Raw genomic sequence first — 12,461 nt, 5'->3', positions numbered from 1 at the left:
AAGGAGCAAAAGCAAAAGGGTCTTTCACTTTTGTTATTAGTCAGCTGTTTATGGGAGGTGGAGATTTCTGCCAGGAGAGGGAGGTATTGGCCTATGAGGGAAACCAGTGATTCAGATCTTGGAATTAAAGAGCATGAATAGGCATAAAAATGTGACTGCTAAAGCTGAATTATAGTTCTTTTCTGAATAGTACAAATCCAGCTGCAGTTTGTAGGATTCTCAGTTTGCCTCCCCATACCAGATGAATCATGCCTTTATTCATTTGGCTGTTTCACTTTAGAGCTCCAAAAGGTTTCATCTTGAGGCCAGGTAAAGGTATGAAACTATCATTTCGCTGACAAATGCGTGACTGTATTCAATTTTAGTCAGTGAAACTGAAAATCAAAATGTTAGATCAGAAGTAGGAGAAAATGCTTGTGCACGGTTCAATTTCAGACCAGCAGGGATTCATATGTGCCTCCAGAAGAAGCCATCTTACAGCAATTTGAGCACATAAAATGTCCTTTGTGTTTTCAAATGAATCTGTATTATTCACAGAAAGGGAAAAAATCAAATTTTGTCCTCCCACTTGATGCCATGAAACCTCAAATGTATTATTTAACATTAGATTGGAGCTCTGGCATTATCAGTAGATTAGTATTCAGCAGCCAGTCCACAGATATTTATTTTCAAGGAGTGAGCCAATGCTGGATGGTCTCTAAAGAAACCTGAGCTAAATGTCAGACATACAGTGTAATTGAGCAGAAAGAGCATTATCCACTCCTTCCTGCTGAATGTACTGATGGCCCCTAAAAGCTCACTTTACCACCCGGCCTGTAACTGGCTTAAAAATATTCATGATGCTATTTTTTTTCTTGCAGTGTTACTGTTGCATTTACATGTTTGCAGTGTGATTCTGCAGGAATGCGATTGTAGGTTTGTCAGTTTTTCTGTCAGTGCACAGCTTTGGTTCAGTCCAGATTGGCAGTGCTGTAAGTTTTAGTTTGGACACTCCTGGTGCCCAAAAAGATTTACATGTGACCCCCACAGCATTTTTCTATCATGTTACCCCATACCACGTGTTGAGACTATATTCCACATTTTGACTGATTACAAAAATGAACATCACGGTAAATGTGGTTCATAAGAAATGCTTTGATCTGTGGATGCAGCAGAAGAAGGTAAGAGTATGAGTTTGGTTTTAACAGTAACTGAAATATAAAAAGGGAATAACCAAGTATATAAAGATTAGTTTTTCTAGTATTAGATATGTCGGACTAGATGCTACCAAGGCTTAAGCCTGCAATGGGAAAATGCTTGAACACCAGCATTACTGTCAACAGTGATGTTTACATCGTCATGCACTGTGAGGATACTGACCAAGAAAGAAGCCTTCACCTCCACGTTTATACTTCACCTTCTCACTCACTTCCTCTAAACATGCCTTTCCCCTCTCTTTTGTCCTAACTGATATCCTCACTGATCTGGTATGGAAATCTTACAGATGAGCCACCTGTTTGATTTGGCAAAGACTTTACACCGGATAGCCTTCCTGATGCAAGCCTCTGCTTTTATCCTGGCTTGCAATTTGAACTAAGAGTACACATTGTAACAATCACTGTTATTTGGCTATAAAAACCCCAAATTTAACAATTAAACAACTATCTTGTATAAATAATAACAATACATCAGTTATATAGTAAACCAAACTGCTTGAAAATCATTTGGAAATTCAGCAAGGGATGATAATGTTTGATTTAGACTCATTAGACTTTCAGCTCCTGCTGGGTAAAATGGCACACTTGACAGATCCTACCAGTGAATAGCAGCTGCCCAGTGTGGTTTTGGTTAGTGGCACAAATTTTGGTTTTCTTTCTTTCTTTCTACATCCACAGTGATCTACAAATTGTAATATAATTTAAAATGGCATATAATATAATAATGTCATATAATTAAAGTGTATTTACTGAATGTGGGAAAACATGAACAAAATTGTTGAAATGGTATATTTTTCCGCAGAAATCACAGGGCGATTATCTCTTTGTTTTCGAAAAGCATTTCTTTAGACTTTAAATTGGGAAACATTTGGAGGCGTGTTCTTTTTAGTGACTACTGACGCGGAACAAAGTGATGCACAGAAACGGCAGGGAAAAACACAGCGCAAAAATGCAAATAGGATCAATGAAAAAAAGATGACAGAAAATCAAACACAAGGAATGGAAAGACTGAAAGATCAGAGACTGCAGGCTTTTCTCATTTCTTTAATTTGTACCTCCTCTTCTCCTCCTTCCTCGTGTCTGTGACCAGAAATCAGTCTCAGTATGCCATTTTGAATGATATCTCAATTCCTAAAATGCATCTGGAGGAGAAAGGACTGTCAAGAGAAGCACTGTTGGCGATGTACAGGTGTAGTCTTTAAAAATACATTTTTTTACCTTCACAGGATATGAGAGGTATTTTTTTAAAAACCACGGGGAGAAGGCAACTCTTTAAAGAACTTGCGCTTTTTAAACACATATTGTTTCATTTCTTAAAGACAATCAAACCATGGGTCCTACACTGTATATCTATGTGATTAAAAAAGATATTATCTTGTCACATTACACCACGCTGGCACTATATTTATGTATATATATATATATATATATATATACATAAAAGAGCACCAAAACAAATTTTTTTGCAGGTATGCCAAATTTTCTTGTTTAAAATGTTTAAAAACCTACTGCCTCGACTCATCTCCTTTATCACATCCTCTTCTGTTTGCATCTGTAGAGTAAAGGAACTACAAAAAGAGGAGAGAAACTGAGGATGTGCATTCAGATGGGGTACCTAGGACTACAGGGAGTAATATAAGACAATAAAGTACAGGTGAACTTGATCTAACATTAGGAAGGCTCTATAAACACATGAGGAATTAACCTTCAAAATAAAACAGGAAGTAAGCTCAGAGGAGCCTCAAAATCACAAACAGGGTCTGTGGAGCACAGAAGACGGAAAAACCTTCAAAAACAGAAATAACTGAAACCAAAGATCACTGCTGGGATGAACATCTGAGTTAAACATCTTAAATGCTGCTCTCGCTTTAATAGATGTCCCACTTCGTAACTCTTTAATGTTGTCATTTCACAGGGAAACTCTAACTGCTAAAGACTGCTGTTCAGTGTGACTTAAAGACAAAAACTTCTGTTATTTCTCTGAACTTTTCAGTTTTAAATCGTCGCTACGAGACTTTTTTTTTAACCACACAGACTTTATTTTTAAATGTAGCTTAAAAAAAACAAGCAATGATACCAAAAGATCACATCTGTAAGAACGTTATTGTTCAGCTAATAGTGGTACATTAACAAACAACCCTTTTCTTTTATGCTGCAAACATGAAAGCAGCAGCGCTGGTTCAACACCATGGAAACCCATCAGTCGAGTCGTGCAGTGCTTTTAGCATCAGGGGCAGTCACCGTTCTGACAGTGAGGGAACCATCAAAGACATTCCTTCTATTATTTCCCACTTAAGAGTTTTGAATGTCAATTCGGCATGAGGACTGTGCAAGAAGTGCACCGTGAGGGCTTCACACAGGTTTATTGATGGAAGTGAAATGATTGCTGCACTCTGAGGTGAGAGGCTACACCGGGCAGCGGTTTACACATTCCCCTAACTAACCAAAGCTCTCTGGTTTGATCCTTTGAGAAGTCACAAACGCCTTGTGTCAGGAAGGGCATCCAGTGTAAGCATCTGCCTAATCAAATATGTGTAGCTACCTGCTGGTGTGGCCTCATGTGAAGAAGGGAGCAGCCAAGAGTAGATTTTATAAATGAAATTTGCCATTTAAAAGATCGCGTTTTCCTGCTCAGGCGCCAGCTGGCCCTGATTCAAATAACATGTCTGATATGTTTTTCTCAGACAGTATGATTAATCAGACAAATTACACCCTAGACTTCTGAGTATCACATTTCTACTTCATAAAACTTATTTTATTCTTTATAATAAGTGGAAATGGCATTTTTCTCTGCTAGTGCCTTATTAGAGAGAGGAAACCTTGAATTGCTTTAGTGCTCCTTTTTTTCCCGAGAAGTGTTATTAACTGGGAAGGCAGTGGGTTGATTTCTTTTTCTTTTAGGATGCGGTTAGCCTCCAGACATGGTGACACACTGTTCAGTTCAAGTATTTGATGCTACTACATCAAAAGAATCAAATTCTCAGTAAATGGCTGGTACATTGCAATAAAAACAAGGTTAATCAAAACCTTCACGGTTTTTGCACTTCAAAATGAGAGAGATTTACTAATCATTTCTGCCTGGGATGTTATTCTGATTTCTGTAATTTGTATTATGCTTCCTATTTCTTCCTTTTTTTATATCAAGCTGAAACTACAGTACTGGGACTACTGTATGTTTCACAGGTAATACATGAGGTAGTACTGTATAAGAAGCACAATGCAAAAACACTTTTTTCAAGACTGTGCACCTTTGCACAGTCTTGGGACCTGTGGTTGGGGTTGATGCCTCCCCCTATGGATCTGCTTAGGGGCTGTTCTTGTGCTGCCATGTTCAGAGCCTCTGTGCTGTTCTTTGTCAGCAACAAACAAATATTTACCATACTGAAACAACAACCCTCAGAAATGGGCTACAAAATGTGAGTTTCTCACCACTGTTGAGAAATAAATTTTCAGTAGAAAGGTTGTAATTTTCAAGAAAAATGAACATACAGCTTATTATTTGGGGGTTCTTTTTCCTGCTAGAGAATGATCCCATGTACGTTTTTTTCTTCATCCTTGTTTAGTGTTTCTTTGACCAAAGTAAAGTTCTCTCCATCCATCCCTTCACTCAATGTATTAAATAATTAATGACAATCATGCCTAGAGGCTGGCGGTGCAAGGATGTGCATTGCTAATGCAAACTGGACCATAGTGAACCACAGACACACTTTGATCAAACAATATAGTGCATCAACTTGATTTTCAAGAACTTTTTTAAAAAATGTATTTTCATTCAAAGCATCACCTCGACAAGAAGCAGATTTTATTACAGCAGCGTGATGTTCATATTTCAGCTCTAATTTAAGAGACATTTGTGGAGGATGGGTTTGGGTCTCAAAACAAGGCTCTTTCGTGTGTAAGGAAAGGGTAGGGAAAGAGTATTAACCACTACCAACTTGTGAAATTATTAATGTACTTGTAATTAACATGGAAATGATCTGCACCACTTTTTGTTGATCATTTTCATGAAGGGTCGGGGTTACATCAAATCACTGGGAACGCAGCATTTCTATCTCTTATTCTGCACACATTCAGACATTGTCCCAGATTTTGATTGAGTCTAGTTTTCAAGAGTCAAGACTGCAGGAAAGACATTTTTCTAAAGTCTGGTTTGTATCTAATGGCTGTGAAAAAAAGCAGGGAAGGCTGTCATCATTGCCTAAGTGGAGGCTAACCTGTAACCCATTTTTCCCGACTTTGAGAGTTTCGCAGAAAATAGCAGAAACCACCCCAAAGAATGGCAAAAGCAGTTACAATAAAGACTAAGAATGGACAAAGTGGGTGGGAAAATTTTTCAGCAGTTATTTTTCAATCATGCGCATAGCAGAATATGACATAAAATGACAGAGTACGTGCCCATCTCACAAGAAATGTGCTTCCAAAAGAAATGTGCCAATCAGTGCATTCCTGCTAAAATTCAGGGATGACTACCATACAGAATATCGGCTGGAAAAACATCTGACATCAGTTATTGAGACAGAAAATGGGACATGAAAATATGAGGATTTCAGGGCTATGAAATCAAAATCTACGTTTGTCATTAATGTACTGTTCTAGCAGAGGAGTTGAGAAAGTTTCATTCAAATAAAATATTTGTTCTTCACTTGCAAAGTGCTAACTATTGCACCACTTCCAGCAGCCTGAACCATTCATATAAGGCGGTATGGATCCATGCTTTCATGGTTTTTACACCAAATTCTTAATGTGCCAGCAGAAATGGAGACTCATTAGACCAGGCATCATTTTTCCAATCTTATTTTGTCCGATTTTAGTGAGCCAGTGTGAACTGTAACCTCAGTTTCCTGCCAGCTGATAGGAATGGCACTCGGTGTGGTCTCCTGCTGCTGTAACCCATCTCCTTCAATGTTCGACATGTTGTGCGTTCTGCGTACCTTGGTAAATGACAAGTGGTTATTTTAGTTACTGTTCCCATATACTTCCTACCACCTCAAAACAGTCTGGATAATCTCCTCTGACCTCTGACATCAACAAGGCATTTTCACAAAGAGAACTACTGCTCTTTTTTTTTTTTACTACTTCTCTGTAAACCCTTGAGATGGTTGTAGTAGATCAGCAGTGTCCGAAATACTAAGACAAGGCCACCTGGCACTAAGAACCATGACACATTCAGTGTCACTTAAACCCCTTTTTTTCCATTCTGATGCTTGGTTTGAATTTCGGTAGGTCATCTTGACCATGATAGGCCAATTATTTGCATTAGCAAACAAGTGTACTTAATAAAGTGGCCAATGTGTGTATACATAAATATTTAGTTTCCTCATGTGGTCATCTTAACAGTAAATAATCCATTTAATAAATATTAAATAATTTATCGACAGCGGGACTCTACCGTGGCTCAAAGTTTAGTCCTAGATTGACTGTTACATTGAGGTTAATAAACATAAATTACTGAGAAAAAGATAGACTCTGACTAACAGTTGCTATGCAATGAAAACGTAGCACAGCAACTGCTAATCACGATCTTAAGTTCTGCACCCCAAAGCTGAGACACTAGTCATTTATTGTGCCCCACGACCTGCCTCTAGGCCAGCAGTCAGCCCGACACTGCAATTACTTACGTTTGCTCTGTATGCTATTTATGTCCAGTTTAAACTGCTGTGATATAGTGGCCTGGATTAAATCAGACATAAACCTCCTTTCTAAAGCCAGACGAGTTTAAGTAGCTGGAATGTAACAGAATAATTGTCACTGAAGATGCCGAGTAAATGGACCTGCGGGGAAAAAACATGAAGATGGATGTGCGTGTCGAGCTAAATGAGCACTTTGATGTTTTCCAGCCTGAATCGAAATTAACCTTTGGCTCCCATCAGCGTTATGTTTGTAAAACCCACCACTGTTCTCAGTGATCATGTCATGCTACATTCTAATCTATATATAGGACTGTAATTGAAATAACAGAAGATTAGTTCAAACAACACATTTTCACATGCATTGTAGTCAGTAGCTTAGCAACAGGACGCAGTCCAAACTTTTCTAAGGTGATTTTAATTTATGTGTGTGTGTTGTTGGAATCAAGGCGTGCTGCGTAATATCACAACACACCTGAGAAAATATCGTGATCTAAATACGGGTTTTTGTGTGCATGCTCTTCAAAGCACTGCACACTGTCAGGAACTCTTTGAGTCTTGTTTGATCTCTCAAACAGGGGTGAAGATGGTTATTAGCGCAGCAGTAATGAGCTTTCATTTTTCTTACCCGGTGCTCCGTTCGCCGGCCCCGTCTTCCCCCATTTCTCGTTCATTCGCCCTTTGAAACCTCCGCCTCTCACGCCAGGCATGTTTTACCTTGTAATAGGGTGGATGGTGTAAATGGTGCCTTGTCGTCCTAATTACTATCACCCTCTTTGATTTCAAGGACCCACATTATGGCTGCTTTTTGTTGTTAATGAGACTTGTACCGTGTCACTCGGGGGAAGGAATACAACTAGTGTAGCTCAGGTCACCTTGACTTCAGTTCAGTGATGGGAAAATGTTGTAAGACGTGTGTGTGTGTGAAATGTGAAGCCAAAAGAGTTTTTAATAGTCCGCTCTCCAAACTCTCCAGCATCACAATTTAAGTTTACAGAGTGCTTTTATAGTCAAAGCAAGAGCAAAGTTTCATTTTCCAGTTGCTGTGAATGTATCATTACCCATACAAATGTTAGCCCCTAGCAACCAGCAGGATGAGTGCAGCTATCAGCTGGAACCAAGTTATAGAAGCATGTTGTCCAAACTTACCATGAAGTCCAACAACTTTGCTCCCTTTCTCCAAACGTTCTCATTTTTCTCCTGTCAAGTGTGCATAAAAAGCCTTTTTTGTAATTTGACATAGTACTACTTAAAAGTCTTAAGTCACCCCTCATTTCTTTAGATTTTGCTTCCACAGAGCCAGGTTTTCTTGTAACGTCACTTATTTTCAGTCCTGTCCTTAACCTTTTTCAGAGGAATGTTTCCATGTTTGCTAAGCCACTTAAAACTGACCTATGAATAATGGAAGCATTAAAAAAGCACTTAACTGAAGGGATGAAGCAGCATTGTGTCTACACATAACAAGCAACTTAGCAAACAACCAATTAAATAAATTGTATCTTTGTTACTAGCAGCCTGCACATAATTTGTCCAAATTTCTTTAGCTGAATATACAAAAAAAGTGTCAAAAATAACACATTTTGACAGGCATCAAATAGGATGTTTGCAACAAGTGATTCCCAAGAGAGCTATCAGGTGGAAATCCAGCAAAGACCTGACACAGGACCTGAGAAATGCATCTGGTCTTTCTGTCGATCCATCTACTGAAATGGAAAATGAAGAGAAAAGGCTGAAGTTTGCCAAATGACACAAGAACTCAGATGAATATGAGATGAATCCAAAATTAGATATTTTTTAGGTACAATTGTGATCTTTGAAACATGGTGGAGGCTCCATCAGGGTTTGGGGCTGCATTTCATCCAGTGGTGTTAGAGAACTTGTCAAAAGTGATGAACACATAAAAGTACCATCATGGACCATCATTCTAAAAGTGACCTCTAATTACACCATTTATAGTGCACGACCAGAAAGGTTTCTAGCTTCTAGGTTTGTTTCTGTTTATGAAATCTAATCAGGTGTAGCATCCTGGTCATAAGTATGAGGTGTAAAATCTTGTGTTTTAGTTGTACGGTTGTAGGTGAGTATTTTTGCCCTGGTGTTGTTGCCATTGATTTTTTTTAAGGATTTTTGTGTCTTGTCTCCAAATCTTTTTGTGATGGTAATATTTCTGGGAGCTTCCTCCTGATTTTCCTTTTGAAGAGCACCTCTGTGGGGCTCTTACTTGTGGCTGGGTGATCAATATACTGATAGGTTTAGAGGTACATACAGAGTTATTTTTTTCCCAGTTTAATTCTTCACATTGTGCAATGTGTATCCTTTTTCGCTAATAAAATCTCTCCATTTCACAGCTGGTTTATGGCCACCGTGGTGTCATGTTTCCAAGTAATTTTCTGATGTACTGAAATAAACAGCAGGCCACAGTCAGACAGGGCTGTGAGACCAATGTGACTGAAGATGTTCTGTAGAGCTTTATTGTGGTACTTGACTACAGGTTACATTTTTATAATATTGGCAATAATCGTATGTCTATTAATATAGAATTTCCAGCGGGTAGGAAGCCCAGGAAATCAGTGGCTTCCCTCAGCTCATCTAGTGCTCTCTGTGGTGCACTTACATGATATGATTTGATTTGATGACATTTCTCTAAAGCCATTACTGGCCGATATATCAACATAAAAATTGTTCATGTTTGTTTGCTCCACAGCACTTACTGTCCAGTCACCATAAAGTATATGCAAAATGGACATCTCCGCTGGTAATTGACATGTGTGCTTCCTTCATTTTGGAGGAAGATTAGTGAGACACACCGATGGGTAAACCTGGAATTATCAGCATAGCAGGAGAAGCTATCTTAAAAAGACAAGGGTCACAGCATTAGTCCATGAGGTCCACCTTCATGGTAGCAGAGGAACAATAATGACTTGAGACCCAGCTCTTTGGTTGTAGACTTACTTTATTACATGCACCTTCAGAGCTGGTCAGAGCATTAACAATTATAAAGACACAGCAAAAGCTTTCAGCAGCCTCAAACAGTTAACAATCATTTATAAAGGCACGAACAGCAAGTTGAAAGATACTGCACCATACACCTGACTTGGTACATAAAAAATACTTATTTCAATTACAGCTGCACTAAATACTGCAATTACAGGACAAAAATATTACTATGTGACATCTACATTGTATTTCTCAGTTCAGAGAGGGAAATACTGCACTACTGGCTCCAATGTGGCAATTGAATCATCAAACACCATAACATAAACACCTGTGCTCATGCAGACGGACGTATGCAACTCAGCCTGAGTGGAAAAAGGAATACCTGAGTAAAGCAACACTGCAACGAGGGGGAAAAATAGAAAATTAATACTGAAACATGCTCAAATGGACTGAAAAGGAAGAATAAAAAAGGCAGAAAAAAGGGTATCGACTGTGTATATTTTTTAAATGAACCAATTGTTACTGCAATGAACAGGTTTTACATTTTCAGCTGATTTAAACCTTGTTAGGCACTTGAGGTAAAGAAGCTTTGACAGTGATAATTAGCAGGGGGCATTTATCTTTGATTTCAGGAGTAAGACTTTTGGTCGCTGTACATATTATTGGGGAGTAGGCAGCACCAGCTGTTTGCAAATCCAAGGTCCAACATAAGTGATAATTAAATTATATATCATTACAAGTGGGTTTAACTGTTTTTGATTTTGCTTTATAATGTGCAAATAAATAGTTTCCAATAAAAAAAATATTTAAGTCGACTAAATCCTGAAAATTCGTTCAGGCAGGCAAGTCAAGCTGCACTGCATCGTGCACACATAACATGCCTCGCTCTCCCATCATATACCAAACACATACTCCCAAATTGGCAGCCCATTTAAGATGCAGAACTTACCATCTAACCCTGCACTGATGTCTACTGGTTTCAACTCTACAACACCCCAGCATCCACCTGTAGTCCACAGTGGGATCTCTCCAGAATTTGTATTATAGTTTTGGGGGTGATTTCATATTAAAACAGTGTTTTCAAATGTGAGTTGTTCACGTGAACTCTTTGAAAGAAAAATCTGTATTCAAATAACATAACTTATAAAGTAAAGCTCTTTCTGGGGAAAGAAAAGTATTGAATTTAATTGTGCATATATATAGATATGTTTATATGTGATTATGATATCAGCAGGATGTGCAACTAATTTCTATTAATTTGGCTGTTTCTATCTGTCTGTCTCTCTTTTTATGGTCTGAGTTTTTCAGTTTGCAACTGTGCAAGACCCAATAATGAAAATTAAGAGCTATAACACTGAGATAAAGATGATGATAAGGCTATGTTTAAAGACAGGTGTGCTCCAGCCAGTATCGCAGAATAACTTTTAGTTTTCTTTATTTCTTGTTATACTATACTACTAGCAGTTACTATTGTATTTCCTACATCCTTATGTAGTGCATAAAAACACAACACGGACAAAAGAACTGGGCCAACTACACATTACGGCTGATTTAGACTGATTTAGACTTTTGCAGTGAATCCTTGTAGAGCCCGACGTCCACATTCGTGGTTGTATGCACATGGCTCCACTGATTCATTCAAAAACCGCAGCAAAAAGGTTGCCAGAAACTCAGGGGAGGAATCCCCTGAACGGACCAATTACAACAGGGGAAGGCTACATCAACGGGGTGTGTAGTTACATTTCCAGGGAGCTGAATGTCAGGTTATGGCAAAGGTTACAGCGTAGGTTTACAGGACAGCTCGCGGTTATGATGCATGTACGGCACTGATTTATTAATGCAGAAATACAAATCCCCACCTACAGGAGCCTCTTGGTCATTGAATCCATGCCATGAAGCTCTCAGCACACAGTATTTGTGCTGATGCCAGTGGAGGTTTGGAACTCTACAGGTATTAAGTCAGCACAGTGTTTGCCACTTTATGCACTATTCACTTCAGCACTCAGCCACCCCGCTCTGCATCTTTACATGGTCTGCCACTTTGTGTGAGTTGCTGCGGCTCTTAATCACGTCCACTTTGCAATAATACCACTTACAGCTGATTGGGAATCAGCTAGAAGGGAAGAAATTTCACAAACTGACTTATTGCAGATATGACATCCTGTTACAGTACCATGCTTGAATTCAGTGGGTTCTTTAGAATGAGCCATTTAAAAAGGCACCTGAATTCAACGTTTAAGAGGCATGGCCCAGTGCTTTTGTCTATATAATGCTTTTAATATATTTTAAGTCAAGCGTGGTCCCTAGTACTAAAAGCCTAATAGTTTCTGTAGGTTTCGTGCTATTTTTTGAGAAGCTTCATTTAGAAAAACCTCTTAAAGCTTAATCACTTTTTTATTCTAACAGATTAATAACAATGCTTATGTCAGCTTACAGCAGTTAAACCTGGTAAATTACAGGGAGTTAATATTTAAAAAACAAATCTCTGTGTGAATTAGAGTTAAATTAGTGTAAATTTCCTTATTACTTAGCAAACCTTCAGCTCATAATGAGGATAATTCTGAACCTGCAAACCGCTGGTGCATCCAGCTCCACATCTGTGTTTTTGTTTTTAAGTAAAAATAAAATAAATAATAAATCTTATCCTCTAAAACAGTTATAATCAGGTACAGGAAAATTAAAACTGTATGAAATATAGACA

The sequence above is a fragment of the Pelmatolapia mariae genome, linkage group LG20 (assembly GCF_036321145.2).
Source record: "Pelmatolapia mariae isolate MD_Pm_ZW linkage group LG20, Pm_UMD_F_2, whole genome shotgun sequence".
Taxonomy (NCBI): domain Eukaryota; kingdom Metazoa; phylum Chordata; class Actinopteri; order Cichliformes; family Cichlidae; genus Pelmatolapia; species Pelmatolapia mariae.
The sequence above is the reverse complement of the archived record's forward strand: the minus strand, read 5'-3'. Positions refer to the sequence as shown.